The sequence below is a fragment of the Sminthopsis crassicaudata genome, chromosome 2 (genome assembly GCF_048593235.1).
Source record: "Sminthopsis crassicaudata isolate SCR6 chromosome 2, ASM4859323v1, whole genome shotgun sequence".
Taxonomy (NCBI): domain Eukaryota; kingdom Metazoa; phylum Chordata; class Mammalia; order Dasyuromorphia; family Dasyuridae; genus Sminthopsis; species Sminthopsis crassicaudata.
The window spans coordinates 140,212,635-140,231,122 of NC_133618.1; the positions used below are offsets into that span (position 1 = coordinate 140,212,635).

Consider the following 18,488-nt stretch of genomic DNA (forward strand, 5'->3'; position numbering starts at 1 on the left):
ACATAGGATTACAAAGGAAACAAATTATATTAATATTGAACCATCATCATCATCATTATCATCAACATCATCATCAAAAGCAAGTTGATGGATCCCAAATTAAGAACTTTTGATTTAAACTTTAGCGTTTGGATCTAACCCTGCTCCCCTCTGGATCTTCTGAATGGGCTTAAAGTGAGAGCAGCTCCACATTATTACAGGCAGTAGAATAAACCACTCTGTTTATGTGGTAATATTAATGACACCACTTTAATTAAATCAGACTTGGGCCAATTAAGTCCTATTGTGCCAAAGGTAAAAATACAACTTTTCCAAATTGTTCTGAGTTTCAAGTTTCATTTTGCCTAAGCACCAGGGAAAAAAATGAGAAAATAAATTAATAGGGAAGTTAATAGGAAAAAGTGAGCAAAGAAATTAATGAAAATCCCTAGAATAATCTATGAAATTTCCTAAGCTGCTCCTCAGAAGGGGTAGACATGGCTACTTCTCTTCTACTGTATCCCCTAAAAGATACAAGCACGTCAATATAACCCCTTTGGTCACTGAGCCAATGCCTAGTTGCCTACAGAGGTAGTCAGCCTTTATTAGTAGTGTTGACAAGCTTCAACAAGTCTTGTTTCTTCCTTTCTGCCTCTGTGATTTTATTTGCTATAGCTATGAAGAGAACAAGATAATCACCCAAAGAATGACTTCAAGGTGTACCTTAGTTAGCCTTCCTGGGATTTTAGAGAACTCAGTCTTGGAGTAAAACTTTGTCCCTATTTGAGAGGCTTTTCTTGAAAGAAATTTGTTATCTCCAAATGCTATGCTATCACCTTGCCCTTTGTCCATCCAAGTCACCTTGTCCAAGTCAGGGAAACCATTGCAGCACTGCCTCACTTGGCTGGATTTGCTTCCCATCAAGTAGGGTGACAAATTGGCTCCACTGCCAACTTCCTGGTAAAAGAACTGGCAGTCTCCTCTGAGGGCTGTTTCAACAGGCTTCCTACTCAGATCTGTGGGCGGGACCCCCCAGAAACCCTTTTTGTCTATAGTTGCGGGACCTCCCTGTGTGGTTGGTCCTCAGCTAACCATCTCCCCTGCTCCTTCTGTCCTGTGCCACCTGCTTAGCAGTTGGGCCAGGCATCTGCCTCCTGTCTGGGAACCCCTTTCTCACTGGCACCAGTAGACCCTGAGTGGTTAGTGCCAACTGTCACATGGTAAAAATTTCCTTTTTTGGCTTTTATTCTGTTTTCCCCCCATGAGTTCATGGAGGAGAAGACTTTCCCCCCTCTTTTTCGTTTCCTTTAAAGTCTCTTTCAGAGAAAGACACTGAAGGCAAGCACAGAGTGACAAGGTAAATGTTACTTGTCACATTAATTAGGCAGCTGGTGACTTCAGGCTTCTTAGAACCCCTGGGAGGAAGTGAAAGGAAGAGAGACAGAGGGATATAACATGACTAAAATGCTCAGGAAAGGAAGGAAAAAGGAAAGGAAGCAGGGTTCTCTAGTTATTATCACTGAGAAGTACAATCTGAGACTCCCCTTGAAGGGAAGAAAGCTCTATCAAGTTAATAAGTCTTCAAGACTCCCTACAGCTATGTGAGGCTATTCATAAAATCAGAATCAGAGAACTTTGGAGTTAGAAGGGACTTCAGAGCCATCTAATGGGAACCATACCCTGAAAGGAAGCCTCACTGTGGAAACCAATTTGCCACATCCCAATCTCTGCTTTGAAAATTCCCTCCATTGCTTTTTGTTGTTGCCCTTGGGACCAAACAGAACAAATCTAAACTCTTTTGCATGACACCTATCATGTCCCCAGTAGGTCTTCTTTCTTCAGATTGAATAGCGTCCTCAGTTCCTTCAACTAATCTTTATCTGCTCTCCCACCATCTTGATTATCCTTCATTGGACACCATCAGACATAGTGATGATTTCCAACAGTGAGGTAGGACAGTGGATAAAATAGTTGGAGTCAGGAATTTGAATTTTATCTCAGATTCTTACTAGCTATATTCCTCTGGGTAAATAACTTAATCTTTATCTACTTCAGTTTCCCAATTTATAAAGTGATAATAATAAGAGCACCTACTTCCCAGTTATTGTGAGGGTAAGATGATATATTTGTAAAGTACTTGGCAAATGTTACTATATAAATAAGAACCATTGTTGATATCATTATAAATATTATGATCATTATCATTCCTAAATTGTGGCATCTAGTAATGAACAAATACATTGCCGATATAGTCTAACCAGGGAAGAGCAGGTGCTTATAATCTCTTTATTTCTGGAATATAAGGTTTTCTATAACAACCCATGATGGCATTAGATTTTTTGACTATACTATCACTCCATAGTCTCATGTTGAATTTTTAACCTATTGAAATTCCCTAGACATTTTTAGAACATATTGTTATCTAGCTACTCTTCATCTCTCTTATAATTATGAAATTGATTTTCTGAGCCCAGGTGTAAGACTTTACTTTTTTTTTTTCTGTTAAATGCATCTTATTAGATTCATCTAGCCCAGGGATTAGCAAATCATAGTACTACGGGCTCAACTTTCAGAACAGTAGGCCAGCTAAGAATATAGGCATTTTTTAATATTTTTAATTACAATATTTTATTGAAAAATATAAAAAAATTCAGATGACAGCTAGTTTGTTGACCCCTGTTCTAGCCAGAAAGAAATTTTTTTTTTCTGATTCTGTTATGCAAGTTAGCCATTCCTCCTAGCTTTGTATTATCTGTAAATTGAATAAGAATGCCTTCTATAAAATGACATGTTTGTAAAGGACTTTGTAAAGATTAAAGTACTACATAATCCATATTTACTATGTGGTTCAGTTGTTCTACAGCTCTCTCTACTATTATTGTGTTCAGGAATATATAGGTAAATGTTTAACAACTGTCTCTCAAGTTTTCAACAACACAATTTTCATAGTTTGCATTATTAACATTATTATTTCCTCCATCATTTTCCCTCCATGCACTATTTTCTCCATCATTTCCTTAGATCTAGATGATTAACCAAATTAGCTCTAATTTGTAGCACTTATTTATTTCATGTTCAACTATTCACACACAAAATTTAACCAAAAGTTCTATAAACTGACTTCAGCACACCTGATTGTATGACTCTTCTAGATTTACTAAATTACATCTTGAGTTCATTGGATAATTTATCCAATCTGTGGCTTAGTAGATGTCCTTGGAGATTCCCTGGGCCACCAGTTTAGTAAACGTGTACTAGAGGGCAATAAGGTTAGTCTGGTATGATGTTCTTAAAGAAACCATGCTGGTCCTTTGTATCCCCTTTTCCTTTTCTTAGGAGTTATCTTTTTAAAGTGGCTCTTTCTAGAATTTCCCCAAGAATCAAGGTCAAACTCACAAGAACATTAACTCTTTGCTTTTTCAAAAATCAGGTCATTTGCCTTTTTTCGGTTTTTGTCCTGTCCTCCACAATCTTTCCAGGATTGTTGATGGTGACTCAACAATCATACTTACTAATTCTTTTAGTACCTGTACCTGCTTTTCAACTGGATCAAATGTTTAAGTCCTAGGTCAAAAGCTTGAAGTCCGAAAAATATTGCTAATATTTAAGTCCTAGTTCTAGAGAGACAGCATGGAGTCATGAAGAATGCATAAGACTGAAAGTAAGGGGGAATACAGAAGACCTGGGTTCAAATCTTAGCTCTGCTAATATCTACCTGTGAGAACCTGGACATGTACCTTCTTGCTGGGTCTGTTTTCTTAGGTGCAAAATGAGAAACTCTAGCATTACTGAATCACTGGACAAATCCTCCTTAATTTCATCATAGAAAGAGTAATTAAAGTAGTAATGGGTAGAAGTAAAATAAGGAGAGAGTTCTTGGAAACTATAATAGGTTTAGAAAGTACATAGCTTACATGGAATAGAGTAGAGTCAGTTTCCTTCCATAGAGGAATGGACTATTTTAAGTGATATAAGTAGGTGGCTACAACTCAAGAAACTAGAAATTTCAGGGAGGTAATGACTGTTGTTTCCATTATTGAGAAAATTTTTTTTTACATTTTTCATCACCAGCAAAGGTGGTTTAGAATATGTATATATTTACCATTAGGCTATCAAAAGAAAGAATACTTATCCTAATTAAATTTTCTATGTTCTTTATTGACAATTTTTAAGAACTATGTCATGGAATTAGAATGATTTAATGAACTTAGAAATTCTTGTTTTGTAATCAAGAATCAGCTCCTGAAATGTTGTCAGTTTGCTTCCATTTTGGAAAATAAAAGTGGAATTATGCAAAAAAAGTAATTGACCTATTTATAAATTTTATCTAGCAATCCCATGACTATTTTAATAGCCCTGGGAAGTCAAAGATATAAAAAAATGCTCTAAGTCAAAATATTGATGTAAGCACTTTTTGTGTGTGTAAGCAAAGATGGCAAAGGAAGAGGTCATCACCTGAAGAATGACTGAACAAATTTGGTGCTATTTGTATAATTAAAAATAATTGCATCACAAGAACAATAGATATGAGGAATTCTAAAGAACATAAGGAACAAAAAATAGGAAGACTTATATGGTGTCCTATAGAACAAAGCAAGACAATCCAGAAAAGTATCCACATAGACTATAATAATGCAAATGAAAGCAATGTGAAAGAGTGAAAAACTTATTAGTTTTAAGAATAAGCAGAAATCCCCCTTTTCCCCCAGGCTAATTACATTAATAAATTATAGCATCTGTTAACCTCTAAATAATATGGGCATTGGTCAGCCTGTTCCTTTTTTCATGCCTTTCCTATTGCTTATTACTATATCAAAGAGAATGGACCAATAATAACTGTTATTTTTTTCCCTTCACTGCTAAGTTTTCCTATCTTGCCTAGGCTGGAAGTCCAGTGGCTACTCACAGGCTTGACCCCACTGCTGATCAGAACAAAAGGTTTGACCTGTTCCAATTCCATCTGGGGCCAGTTTGACCCTTGTCAGGCAGTCTGGTGGCCTTTCCTCCATCTCCCTCCTAGTAGACTGGTGCTGGATTTAGCTTAGATACCTAATGGGCTTTTTTTCCCTCAGAAGTCCCAGACTCAAGCAATCCACCATAATTTTAGCTGACCCAGGAGCAGGAAGTACAGCTGTGTGCCATGATCATCATAGGTGGCATTTCTAAACACTGTTAAGTTCACAAAATGTTTTACTCCAAATGACAGGTATTCTCCTCATTTTCCACGTGATGAAATGAGTCCAGAAAGTTAAGATTATTTGTCCACGGGCTTACCCAAATCTCTGGTCTCCAAGTTCCATGCTTCTGCCTGTCCCTAAAGCAGACAACATCCTAAGTGCTGACTACAAAGAATATGTCTTGAGGGTAGACAGAGACACACAACACAGACAGATGAATTCAGGTGAAAAAATACAGATCAAGACAAAATTATATTTTAAAAATCTAAAGTAGTGGATCAATTCATCATTGGTTAATAAAATCAAGTAGGAACTTTTTATAACATGTTTCGTTAATGCTGTTGCAGTTACAACTAGGATCAGTCACAGCATCCCTGTCAACACACCAGAGCTACATACTCAAAAACCAAGGTTAAATACACAGAGCCCTTGAGTTCCATATCAACTCAGTCAATCAACAAACATTTATTAAGCTTGTACTATGATCCAGATAAAATGCTAGGTTAAACCCTAAGGATACAAAGAAAACAAACAGTCACTGTCTTAAGAAGTGTACAAGTCAATGAGGGGAAGAGAGGCCATACTATCTAGGTAAATATCAGTCGATCAAAAAGGAAATGCCTCAAAAATTCTCTCTTATTCTTTCTCTGTATGCCTCTCTTTGTGTTTCTTTATTTATGTGCCTCTCTTATATCCAAAACTCAGATTCTCCAAATGTTAAAAGAAACTGCCTGATATCCAACATTTGTTTGTACAGAATGTTTTTTTTCTAATGCTTTCACAGGGGGTGGTCAAGGCTGTATGTACTAAGATCAAGAGAAATTAAGTACACATCTGTAGGTTAAAAAACACTTGACTGGTTATTGTCAGATTGGTCCTAAATTCTGCACTAACTTCCTGGGAGTTCAGAAGAGTCATTTTCCCCTTTCTGCACCTTTGTTCCTTAGTGAAAAAAACATGAAAGTTGGACTTGATGAATCTAAAGGAGGTTTCTCAGTCTATGAATCCGTAGATTTTTCTTCCCTCCTCCTCCCTTCCTCCTTTCCTCTCTTCCTCCTTCCTCCCCTTCCTCCCTTCCTCCCTTCCTCCTTTCCTCTCTTCCTCCTTCCTCCCCTTCCTTCCTCCCCTTCCTCCCTTCCTCCCTTCCTCCTTTCCTCTCTTTCTTCCTTCCTTCCTTCCTTCCTTCCTTCCTTCCTTCCTTCCTTCCTTCCTTCCTTCCTTCCTTCCTTCCTTCCTTCCTTCCTTCCTTCCTTCCTTCCTCCCTTCCTTCCTTCCTTCCTTGCTTCCTTCCTTCCTTCCTTCCTTCCTTCCTTCCTTCCTTCCTTCCTTCCTTCCTTCCTTCCTTCCTTCCTTCCTTTTCCTTCTTCCCTCCTTCTCTCTCTCTCTGTCTCTCTGTCTCTGTCTCTCTGTCTCTCTGTCTCTCTCTCTCTTTCTCTTCTTTCAGAAAGACATAAACACTGAGGGGAGACATGCTGGGACATGTAAAGCTGTCACCATATGGTATTCCACATAGTCCCTTCTCAGGAGTTTTAAAGAAATAGGGCCAAAGAAAAAAACTATGGAATGCTTCATAAATCTGTGTTTTATCTTTACATAGAGGCTATGCTAATTTCTTTATCTTTCCAGTATCAGTATATTTGCTTCCCAAGCAAGTATGAATTCACAAAATTTCACAGCATTCCTATAAGGGAAGTAGGAAAAAAGCTTATCTCCATTTAATAGATGGGGAAACTGAGGTCCATAAAATTAAGTGACTCGATCAAAGGAAATGAGTCAGTTTAAAACTAAAATCTTTCCCACTGTGGAGCAATGCAATTTATAATTTTGGTTTGAAGCTGATGGATCTTAAGGACTGATCTAGGCTTCTAGATTGAATTATTGCATAAAACCCTTAGTTAGGAAAGTTCCATGTAAAGTCTGAAAGATAAGGATATATCAAGAGGGTTGAATAGCCTAGTAACCTAATGATGTTGGCTTGGCTCAAGAGAGAGCCTAATCTTATGAAAAAGAGAAGATTTTTTTCCATATCCCTATCCCACCTCATCCCTAATTGGGTCTACACTAGGGTTTCTTGACCTGGTCATTTTCACACTTAATTGTGAGAAGTTTATTTTTTTTGTTTGTTTTTTTTTTTTTCCCAAGCAAGACAGCTGTAGGTAGGGTAAAATAGAAGGAGAAAATGGGTTCCAATGGGACTTTTCTAAGGCTTCTTTAAGGGGAGAGGATACCTTATAGGCCAGGTGGAGTGTGGAAGGCCTCTCTTTAGAGGAACAGCTTTTCTCTTGTTTTCTTCACCTGCTTGTTAGGAATGGAGGAATCTGATCTGAGGAGGGAGACTGTCTCCTCAGTCTGGCAAACACTCCCATAGTTCTACTGCCCTTACCTCTTTAGCTCTCCAAAGTGCAGAGGTTGTATTTCTAATATCTTCCTATCAGCCTGGAGTTGGGGGTGGAAAAGGAGATGGGATTGTCACTCTATTAGATCCTGAGCCAACGCATATTAGGTTTTCCTTTTTTTCTCCTATCCTCTTCTCTAGAGGCCATTTGAACCTTATCAGTGACTCATAAAATCTCTTGTCAAGGTCACTCCACTCTGCCAGATGATACCAGGTCAACTCCCAGCACCAGATACCTCCCCCCTGCTGTCTGAAATAAGAAATTATCTCTGCTCTTATGCAAGGCCAGATGGCTGGACTAGGTGGCCATGAACCAAAGTGTAGAGATTTCCATCCAGAAATGGAATAGCTTGGGAAAGTTTTCCAAATCTCTGCCTTGTTCAGAAAAGAGTCCCTGATTCATTTTTTCTTTCAGTTATCATCTCATCTCCCTCTCAGCCTCAAAGTGGATACCTCAACTTGGTGCAATTTCTGTTTTCCTAAAGTCTTAGCAGAAAGATGGAATATAGAAGTTACAGCAGAAGTTTCCTTCTTTCTTTCTCTCTGCTGCTTGAATCTTATAGTCTTAAGTGGGTTTCTGCTTCTGACTATGGCCAGGGTGGGGCTGCTTGGAACTAAAAGAGGAGAGTAGCCATTAAAAAACCCCAAACCCCAAAAACCAAAATCCCTAACCATTCCTCAAATATACACTGCATAAAGTGCTGTGCAAGTCATTGGGAATAAAACAAGGGAATGAAGCCTCTGCCTATAATTACCACTAGGGAGATAGGATGTAATGCCCCATAATCTTAATATTGCCTTAAGTATCAACTAATTGGGTATGGACAGTAAGATCATGAAGAGACAGGACCCTCAAGTAGAATCCTCCATCTTCCTAAGAATTGATACTCTTAATTCAGGAAATGTCAAACAGATATGAGAAAGCACTGATCTGAGGTTGGGAAACCTGAGTGTACTTCTTGGTTTTGGCTCCTTCTGGCCATGTGACTCCAGGAAGTTCTTTAATCTCTGAGGCTCAGGTTATTCACTGTTAGGTGGACAATATAAGATCATAAATTTAGAGCCAGAATGGATTTTAAAGATCATCTAATTCAACTCCCTAATTTTACAGATGAGGAAACTGAGGACCACCCTGGACTGCTAAAGTGGTAGAACATGGAAGAACAGGGACAATACTATTCTACCTATTTCACAAGGATTTTATGGGTATCAGTATTTTATAAACTTTAAAACATGGTACAAATGTGGCCAGTTAGGGAGATTTCCTTTGGTAGATTTCAGTCATTTTCTTCTTAAACTGAGATCTGTCAGTCGGTAAAAGGTTCCATATCTTTCAGCCTTGGCTGGTGAAAGGCAATATAACCTTTTCCCTGTCTGCTGGGCCCATTCTCATGATTTTTTGCCTTCTCTTTCTCCCTCCCTTTATGAATGTGCTGGCTTTCAATCTCTCTCTCTCTCTCTCTCTCTCTCTCTCTCTCTCTCTCTCTCTCTCTCTCTCTCTCTCTCTCTCTCTCTCTCTCTCTCTCTTTCTCTTTTTCAGCAGGAATATAATGTTCGGCTGCCTTACACCCACTCTCCTAACTCTGCCAGCGAATAATGACTAAGGTGGTGGGTGGAAATGCAGCAAGTTGAGACCAATTTAGCAGTCCAGGGTGCCAAGGGGAGGGTGATTTAGCAGCAAATGGGTTTGCAACAGCAGGGAGAATTGAAATGCTCCCAAAGCTAACAGGCTGACAATAGCCGAGGGCACAGGTCTTACCCTTTTGGGCAGAGGATATGAATTACAGTTTACCTGGGAATCTATGTAACTGGGATGGTGTGCGCATTTAGGATAAAGCTGTTCATATGGATTTATGTGCTTATGAGAAGATCTCTGGAGCCAGAGTGTATATATTCAGCACTGCTCCTAGACAAAACTGTGAAGTTACACTGTGAGGTCCCTCTAGGAGGGACCCTAGAGATCATCTAGTTGAAATGGCTATATAGGAAACAGATCTGGATTGGAAGGGTTTTTGAAGGCTGTCTTCAATTTCCACTATTGGCAATAGGAGCAAATCCAAAATTGGAGCAAATCATTTAGCTCCTACCTAGCACCCAGATAGGAAGCAGTAGGGATGAGACTAGAACTCAAGTCTTGTGATTTCCAAAGTTAATGCTTTTTGTGAGGAAACTGAAGACTAGGATAGGAGAAATGCCTTGTCCAGGCCCATGTAGGTATAGCCAAAGTCTTCTAACTCAAAATCCAGGTTTCTTTCCCTCTTTTCCATTTTTCAGGCTGGTCAATCCTGTCTTTGATGATCACCATTTCTACTTTTTTTTTTTTTTTTTTTTTTTTTTTTACCCTCCCTAAACTCCCTTTGGAGCCAATCAAGGCTCCAAAACCCAGTACCCTTTCCTGTGGTGAAAGTAAGCAAAGTGATAAACTAATTCATGTCAAAGTGTTAATGATTGTGTTATCCTTCCCAGAGATATTTACATTTCAAAGGAAGAACAAAAGGGAGATAGGAGTGTGTGTTTGTGGGGGAAGAAAGCAAAGGTGGAATCTCAGGTATGGTGCTATCTGCACATGGGAGATATTTAGGGATGAGGGCTGGCATGGTGAGGCTGGCCTGTGTGAATATCTGTGTATTCCTAGTGGTTGTAATATCATGTCTCTTTGATTTTATAATGTGGCCTATGATCCTGAGGAAGGCCATGATCATTTAGTTGTAACTGTCTGGGTCACAGCAAAGGTGTATGAGTATGTGAGAGATTGTCTATGAGGTTATGTGTGTGCTCCTGGCAGACTTCGTTAAAATACTTATCTTCTACCACATTGGAGCTACTCAGTTGGTGATCCCTATAGAGAGGCTCTTTATTGCTTTGTTCCAGGTACTAAACTACACCCACATCACATCTGTTCAGAATCCAATTTACCCTTATTAAGAAAAAAATCACCTCTCTGGTCTAATTGGAATAATTAGCTGGGTTGACTATTAGCTCCCTTTTCTCTATTTTTTTTTTTTTAATCTCTTCTGCCCCTTCCCAGTTTCTCCTCTCTTTCTCCTTTCTGATCTCTTCCTTTCTTTTCTTTTGGTACATTTTCCTCATGCTCTGACAACTCTTTGAAAGTGGTCTTAAACATTATTTAGCTCAAGAAGACCAAAACAACAACAGCAGTAGCAACGACAAAAATCCTTAAAACAAAACAAACAAAACAAAATCCTAACAATAAAACAAACAAAACAAAATCCCCAAACCCCCACAATCAATTAACAAACAAAAAAGCCAAACCCAAAACAAAAACAAAATAAAAATAAACAAAAAACAACCAAGAAAGCCCTAGCCAAAAGATTTAGGAATTTATTGGGTACTAGAATTATAAAGTACCAGAAATTAGGAATTCATTTTAGTATTAGATAGAAAAAACTGAGGATAAAATAAATTTTGTTATTTTTGTAAAAATTCGATTAGAAATCCATTGTTTCAATATTTGGTAAGAAATGGATGTGGACTATGCTAAAAAAAAGTTTGGCATTGAACTAGTTTGGGAGAAAGTGCTGAAGAAATCTAGAGGCCAAATGAGATTTCAAAGAGGAAATGCTTAACCTACTTAAAAGATTGAGCCCATCTCTAACTCTACTGGAGCAATCCCCCATCACCACTTAGTATGCTAATTACAAGTCTTGCTTATCTCTTTACTTGGATAAATTTGGCTAGCCTATTTTCATTATTCAAATTATCATCCACAGGTCAACTAAATACCTACAAAGGAGGCCAGACATAGATAGTTCTTGTCCTCCAGGAGTTTATAATCTAGTGAAGTCTGTGAAAGTGTATAGGTTATTTTAATTGATCCAACTTTTTCTCTAATGCCATGCTGTAGTTTTAACTGCCTGTCAAGGTTGTAGAAACAAAAAAAGTTCAAAAATACTGTCCCTGCCCTTAAAAGTTCACATTCTAATAGAGGAGTCGACAGGAAAATAAAATCTGTAGATACAGGAGATAATTAAGAGTATCCCAATGCATGGGCTTAATGGGAGAAGAGGAATGAGGCAGAAACCAGGTCAGGCCTCCTGAAGAAGGTTGGATTAATTTGATGCTCAAAGGCAACAAAAAAAGTCACAAAGTGAAGGTGAGGAAAGGGAACAACATAGGTTTGGGAGCCAGCCAATGCAAAGGCAAAAAATCCAGAAAAACCTCAAGGAATCCAGAAAAGCTGGTGGGAATCCATTAAAATGGCAGGAAGCCCAGAAAAATGGCAAGGAGTCTAGAAAAATGACAAGAGGTCCAGAAAAGCAGCAGGGAGTTCAGGAAAATGAGAAGGGGTCCAGAAGAATGACAGAGCATCCAGAAAACCTGGTAAGTCCAGTCCTGCTGTATCATGTGCAGTGGAGTAAGATGTATGAAGCTGGAAATGTAGGAAGATACCAGTTTAGGAATGACTTTAATGCCAAAGGGCTTTTTATTTGATATTTAGATTATAGAGAGCTAGGAATTTTATTGAATGAGTGTCACTTTGGCAGCTGAATGGAAGATGGATTGGAGTGGGGCTCTCCCCACTCCAGTTAGAGTTAGACAAAGCTATTACTATACTCTATGCAAGAGGAAATAAGGGCCTGAATTCCAATGGAGAAGTGACATATAGTAGAGATTTTGTGAAGGTAGATATGATAAATATTTGACAACAAAATGGTTAGATGGGATGGATATGTGTGAGCCTGGGTGATTGGGAATATAATGGTGCCCTCAACAATAAGAGGATTGTTGGGCAAAAAAGAAAGTTTGAAGAGGAAAATAAACATATATATATGCTGATTTTGAAATGTCTATAAGACAATCCACTTCAAGCATTTATTGGTTCTACAAAGTTATGATAGTGACTAGAGTTCTGTTAGATTCTATCAAGCCTTTAAGGATAAATTTGAGCATGGAATAATGGAACATTGAAAGACTAATGATCAAAATAGTCATAGTCAAAAATAAAATTTTTGGCCAGAGCAGAGGTGTTGCAATCTGCATTATTGAAAGGAGTACTTACTCCCAGGACATCACAAATGAATGAAGTAGGTAAAGTTTTCTTTTGGTAAGTAGTCTTGCCAGATAGAATGGAAACCATAATGTGATTCAGAGTATCCTGAAAGAACAAGGCATTTTTTACTTTCAACAGGCACTATATGTCTAAATACCATGAGCTTGAACGCTTTAGCTCTCATTGCAGACTCATCTCTTATGACATTCTAAGCAATTAGTTGTTGCCCTCACCTCTAGTTAGCTACTTCAGAACCAAGAGTTAGAAAGAGAAGGTTTAAGGTCTGTCTCCATATGGTGTAAGAAAAACAGACTTTTCTCTTGGGAGAAAAATTCATATCTCCCCATTTCAGGCAGATGACTTGTCTACACAATCAGCACTGATTCTCTGCTTGGCTTATCAATATGTATTGACAAATTATTATGATCCCTGCTGTCAAGGAATTTATAATTAAGTTGAGTCAACAGATTGACCTATTTGCTTGGAAAGTGAGAAGTTTCCTACTGCATCTAGGACCATCTTTCCCGTTCTTCAAAGTTCAGTTCCTCTATGAAGTCTTCTCCAGCTATTCATCCTTCAGGAAGTGGGGGAGGGGAGATAGCTATTTATGGTTTAAAAAAAGTGCTTTTCTCACAACTACCCAGCTAGTTATATAGTGCCATTTTTAGCACCCCCATTTTATGGACAAGGAAACCAAAGTTCAGAGAATGCTTTGCATAGGGTCAGACAAGCTAGTAAATGTCAGAGTCATGACTTGATAGTAAATCCTGTTCTTGGAATCAGAAGCTGGAGTTCAAGTTCAACTAACTAACTTCTATTTTTAAAAACCTTAAGTTATGTCATCCTTAAAATAGGGATGATAATACTTTCACTATCTTCTTTCCAGAGTTGTTAGAAGGAAAAAATGAAATCACATATACAAAGCAGTTATAAGCACACAAGACTATGTAGATTTTGGTGCTATTGTTTAAGCTCATACAGACCTCTCCCTTCAATGGACTCCCAATTTCCCATCACTTTTGTTGTCCCAAATGAATTCTAAGTTTCTGGACAGGAACCATCTTAGGTGTTTAATATACATTGATTAGCCAAGAGGAAGTCACAAATCTAATAATATCTCATCTTTACTTCTTCACAATAAGCCTTCCCATCTTAGTGAACTAAGCAGTAAGGGTCTTACATTTTTGTAAATGAGGAAATTGAAGAAGTTAAGTAGATCTTTCCTGGCTCTCTCTGTCTCTGTCTCTTTCTCTGTCTCTCTGTCTCTGTCTCTGTCTCTGTCTCTGTCTCTGTCTCTCTCTGTCTCTGTCTGTCTCTCTGTCTGTCTGTCTGTCTGTCTCTCTCTCTCTGTATGTGTATATATATATATATATATATGTATATATATATATATAAATTTTTTTTTTCCTGGTTATAGAGGGTTAGATTTCACTAGCCTTGTCAAACCTTATTCAAAAGTCCATTGAGCTTTCTATTATATTATTTTGTGGCTCAAAACTTTGGGAGCACAAGATCAGAAAGATGGACATGAAACATAGTTTTCCCCCTGATATTTTTTTCTGTTGGATAGAGGCAGGGATTTTGACACAGCCAAGTTGTTTTGAATAAGGGCTACTGTCTACAGCCAGATAGCATGAGAAAATCAGCACACTCTTATGTCTGTGGACTGAAGGAAACTCACAGCTGTTCACCTTTTGATCAACATATCAATATACATTCTCTGATCCCCACAAGTACACAATTCTCCCATGACTCTTTCTTATATATTTACAACATCTACCTTCCTCTCCAGAAGTATGACAATAGTGCCTGGAATATAGTAGGTGCTTAATAAATGTTTGATGATTAACACTCTGGCATCTATAGCAAGAAACAAGGAATAGAAACAAGAACAGTACCTGTGATTTCAGTAGTATAGGAAACACTATCAATGCAGTTTTGCACTTTCTCTGTAATTTAGTTTTAGAAAAAGGCCTAGGGCACTAAAAAGTTAAATGAACTTGTCCAAAATCATGTGGTCAGTATTCCCAAAAGATGCCTTGAATCTAAGCCTCAATACTGGCTCCTTCTCAGTTGCTAATACATGTTTTATTATTAAACATCATCTCTCTTGCAGGCATACAACCTGAATCCTTTCCCCTTGCTCTTCTTCCTCATATACTCATACCTTCCAAGGAGACTATTGTTACTCCTCCTACCAAAAAATACTTCCCAATTCCACTCATATCTATATTTAGACAGCATGTCCTTCTTGATGGAGAGACCTGGGAGAGAAGGCAAGATTGGGGGTGGTGGTGGTGCTATACCTAATTTTGTCCCTTAGTTGCTAGGTGACCCTGAATAAGTAATTTTCCCTTTCAGTGCCTGCAGTTCCTTCATCTATGGAATGGGGGTGCTCACCAATCTACTTTTTCTGGGACATTGTGAAGATGGAGTTAGCAAATGAAATAGCAACTGAGAAATGGACTGAGCTGCCCATCAACAGGGTGTTCTTACTTATTACATGTGGCCATCATCCACAGACTCCCAACCATAGATTATGTTGCCCTCTTCCTCAGAGGCAAACCACTTCTTTCCAAACCCCAGTACTAGCAATGGATGTTATTGTCAGTTTCTGTTTTTGTATCTCTCCATAGCTTACTCTCTCTTTTTCTTTTCTTTTTTGCCTCTCTCTCTCTCTCTCTCTCTCTCTCTCTCTCTCTCTCTCTCTCTCTCTCTCTCTCTCTCTCTCTCTCTCTCTCTCTCTCTGTCTCTCTCTCTCTCTCTCTCCATCTCTCTCTCTCTCAGCTGTGTTTGTCTGTCTCTCTCCCACACCCTCCTTTATTTCTCTCTGGAACACACTAAAGACTATTTGCATATTCATCCCCTTTTCCCCTTCAAGCATATCTTTTCCTCTAGAACATCGAATTTGTTCTAAAAAACAAAACAAACAAAAACAAACAACAACTCCAGTTAAAAACACTTCTTTCTTCTCTCCCAAAACCAAGTGAGAAAGGTTCATCTTGCTTTGGCTGTACATCCCACAATTTGACTACACCTTGGGCAGAGCAGGAGACCCTTATCTGACAGCGTTGCCTGCCAAAGGCTCTTAAGAACTCTTCCAAGAAAGTTTCCCGAGATTCCAGAACAAAGACATTTTGAGGAGTGGGAGGAAATGGATGGGGATGGGGATGGGGATGGAGAGGATGGGGAAGTAGTGCACTCAGATATTCCGATGACAAGAGCAGTAAGCCCACTTACCTGGGAGGTTGAGGGCTCTGAAGCAAAACAGCCCACTGGCAGTTTCTTCAAGTATTTGAGACAATCGTGGGTGGAGGAAAGTGTGGGCGAGTTTTACAGCAAATGGGTGTGCGCCAGCCAGCCCCCACTTTCCAACCTTTGCATTTGGAGCAAGAAACTGGAATATCTCCACCTGTCTTGGTCTTTTCTCCCTCCTCTCCGCTCCCCCCAGCTCCCCCTACCCCCTTCCGAGGAGGGTTATTGTATTGTCTGTCTGATGTGTGAGAGGGAAGCATGTGGTAGGGAGTGTGCGCCTCAGGGCTGCGTGTGAGAGAAAGGAAGGAACGTTGCTTTGAGCTTATTTCGGGTCTTCTGCACCCCGCCGCCCCCCACCCCCAGCTCCGTCTCTCTCTGTGTAGCTCTTTTTCTCTACCTCGGTCTCTCTCCATTTCTCTCTCTGTGTCTCTGTCTCTGTCACTCTGTCTCTGTGTCACTCTCTCTCCCTCTACCTTCTTCCCCCCTTCCTCCGACTCACTATTGCTTTGCCCTCTTGTAGATCCTTGATTGACCCATCCATGGACCTGAAGCTCTGGGGAAGTCATCCTGAAACCTCAGATTCCTTGCCCTTTCTCTTAGCTTATTCTCCCAGAGTTCAGTTTCAGCAAAGAGCCAAGTTCATCCGCAGACCTTGCGCTTGCTCCTCAAGCAATCCTGGTCCCTCTCTCTCACCGGTTCCCAGATGGTAACTACTATGGCCAGCTAGTGAAGTTCAAGGCTCCTTAGCCTTTCAGCTGCCCCGAGAACCTCCTGCAGCTGGTTCGCACCGCGCGCGCCGGGTGCCTGAGTTCTAGCTGCCGCCAATGTCACCCGAGTACTTTTATGGAACAAGGTTAGTCTTGGGGCTGGAAAGAGATTGAGTATATACAGGCAGGCACAGAGATTGGCACTGACAGATAGACAGACAGACGCACAGACAGGTCAGGGAGAAACACAGACTGAGCGTCCCTGCGCCCAGAGCGGAGACATCACTACTACTAGCAGCAGCCAAAGACTTAACAGAAGGTAACTAGATCCCACATTGCCCAGACCTTAACTCCCTCCCCCCCACCCCTTTCGCCTTGGGGCTGATGAGAATTTTTGTTCAGGCTTTTCTTTTCTTTTTCTCGTTCCCGGAGAGCAGCAGTCTGCGCTCGTGTCTTACCTGCTGGTATCTGTCCGCTAGTCCCCTCTCTGACCCCTGGAGTAAGAAGCAGAAAAACTTTCAGTGCCTTCTCCAGCTCAGGCTCTCTCTACTCGGGCACAGCCTGCCAGCCAGCTCTGAGGGAAGCTTTCCCAGGCACCGAGCTCCTACAGGCAACTTGGCTCTCAGCCCAGCCTCTGTTCCTCAATCCATCCCCAGCTAGAGGAACCCCAGCCAGGCAGGCGGAGGTGGGGCTACCTCGCCGTTCTCCCAGCTCATTGGCTCGGCCGCCAGCAGCAGCAGAGGTCCGGGAGCTCTTCCAGAAAGCCTTTGTTTCCTGCATGACAGCTGTACATTTGTCAGGATTCCCCCCTTCCCCCTCCCCCCGCCAGTCTCTTTCCCCCCTCCCCCCCATTTCAAATATTCACCAGCTTGATTTCCTTACTGCTGGCTGGTCTTCCTTTTCTTACCCCCAAAGTCCCACTGCCACCCTCAGTTGAACCTCTCTTCATTCACTTTTTCTCCCTTTCACTTTCATTCCGGTTGTTTCTTTCCTGCCCCCCACCCTCATTCGCTAGCCCACCTTCTTTCCTTTTCTTTTTATGACTTTTTCCTTTCTTTCTTCCCCACCCCATTTTCTACTTAACTCTTTTGCAATTCTCTCTTTTTTCTTTGCCTCATATCCCTGCAGGGGAAAAAAAAAAAAAAAAAGTGTAGAATTCCTCTGTTTATTGCCAAGACATCTTTCGCTGTTACCTTTTTGTAACTGGATGGGGGACACCGTGGGTGTCAGCTGAGTCGCTCCCCAACTCATTCTTCTCAGAGGCTAAGTTCTGGGTAAAAGGTCAAGGTACAAGTAAGGTACCCATTTGGTTGCCTTCTCTTCAAAAAATATTTATTAAGTCCCCGTGTTAAAGTGAAATTGTTAATAGTCTAGATTCTCAAGGAGCTCTTAATCAAATGGGAGGGAAACACTTGCATGAAAACCCCTGTGATGTAAGAAGAGAAGGAAAGAAATACAAAAGACAAGCCCAGGCAAAATTCAAGAAGAAATTTATGAAAGGAGAGACCACTTTTCCCTGGGAAAGTAACGGAGGGTTTCATGGTAGAATTGGTCCTTGAAGGCAGGGAAAGACTTCCATCAGATGAATCTGCCAGAGGAAAGAGGGAGAAGAGCCTATTTCAAACAATGAGATAGGCTGAAAACAAAGATAGGTTGAAAAGAGAGGGCAAAGAAACCAATTTTAAAAGTGGGTCCAGGTACAATTTTATAAGTCATTTGAGAAGGGAGAGACCATCAGAGATAAAACTATAATGGTAGCCGAGAGCCAAATTTCAGAGGGGCTTGAATAACATGATAAAGATTTTATATGTTATTTGGTGGGCTATGGGGAGTCAATAAAGGTTTTAAAGAAGACTGAATGATTATAGGAAAGCATTAGGAAGATTACTTGAATAAGTGGTATGAAGAAATAGATTGATTGCAAAAAGAATGGTCAGGAAGGCAGGAAGAGCAGTTAGGAAGTA

At 40.0% G+C, this 18,488-nt stretch overlaps 1 protein-coding gene and 1 pseudogene across 2 annotated transcripts in view; both read right to left on the bottom strand.

Moving 5' to 3' along the window:
* The window catches only part of LZTS1 (leucine zipper tumor suppressor 1), a 77,317-nt gene extending 60,154 nt beyond the window's left edge, over window positions 1-17,163 (bottom strand). Inside the window, exon 1 of one of the 2 annotated variants that reach the window (XM_074287458.1) lies at window positions 16,983-17,163. The gene's annotated coding sequence lies outside the window, so the exon portion shown is untranslated. Of the gene's footprint in view, window positions 1-15,802; window positions 16,861-16,982 lie in introns of those variants that run through there. The other variant, XM_074287459.1, reaches the window with a different exon arrangement.
* On the bottom strand, window positions 6,709-6,808 carry LOC141559208 (U6 spliceosomal RNA; annotated as a pseudogene).
* Window positions 17,164-18,488: the final 1,325 nt, after the last annotated feature.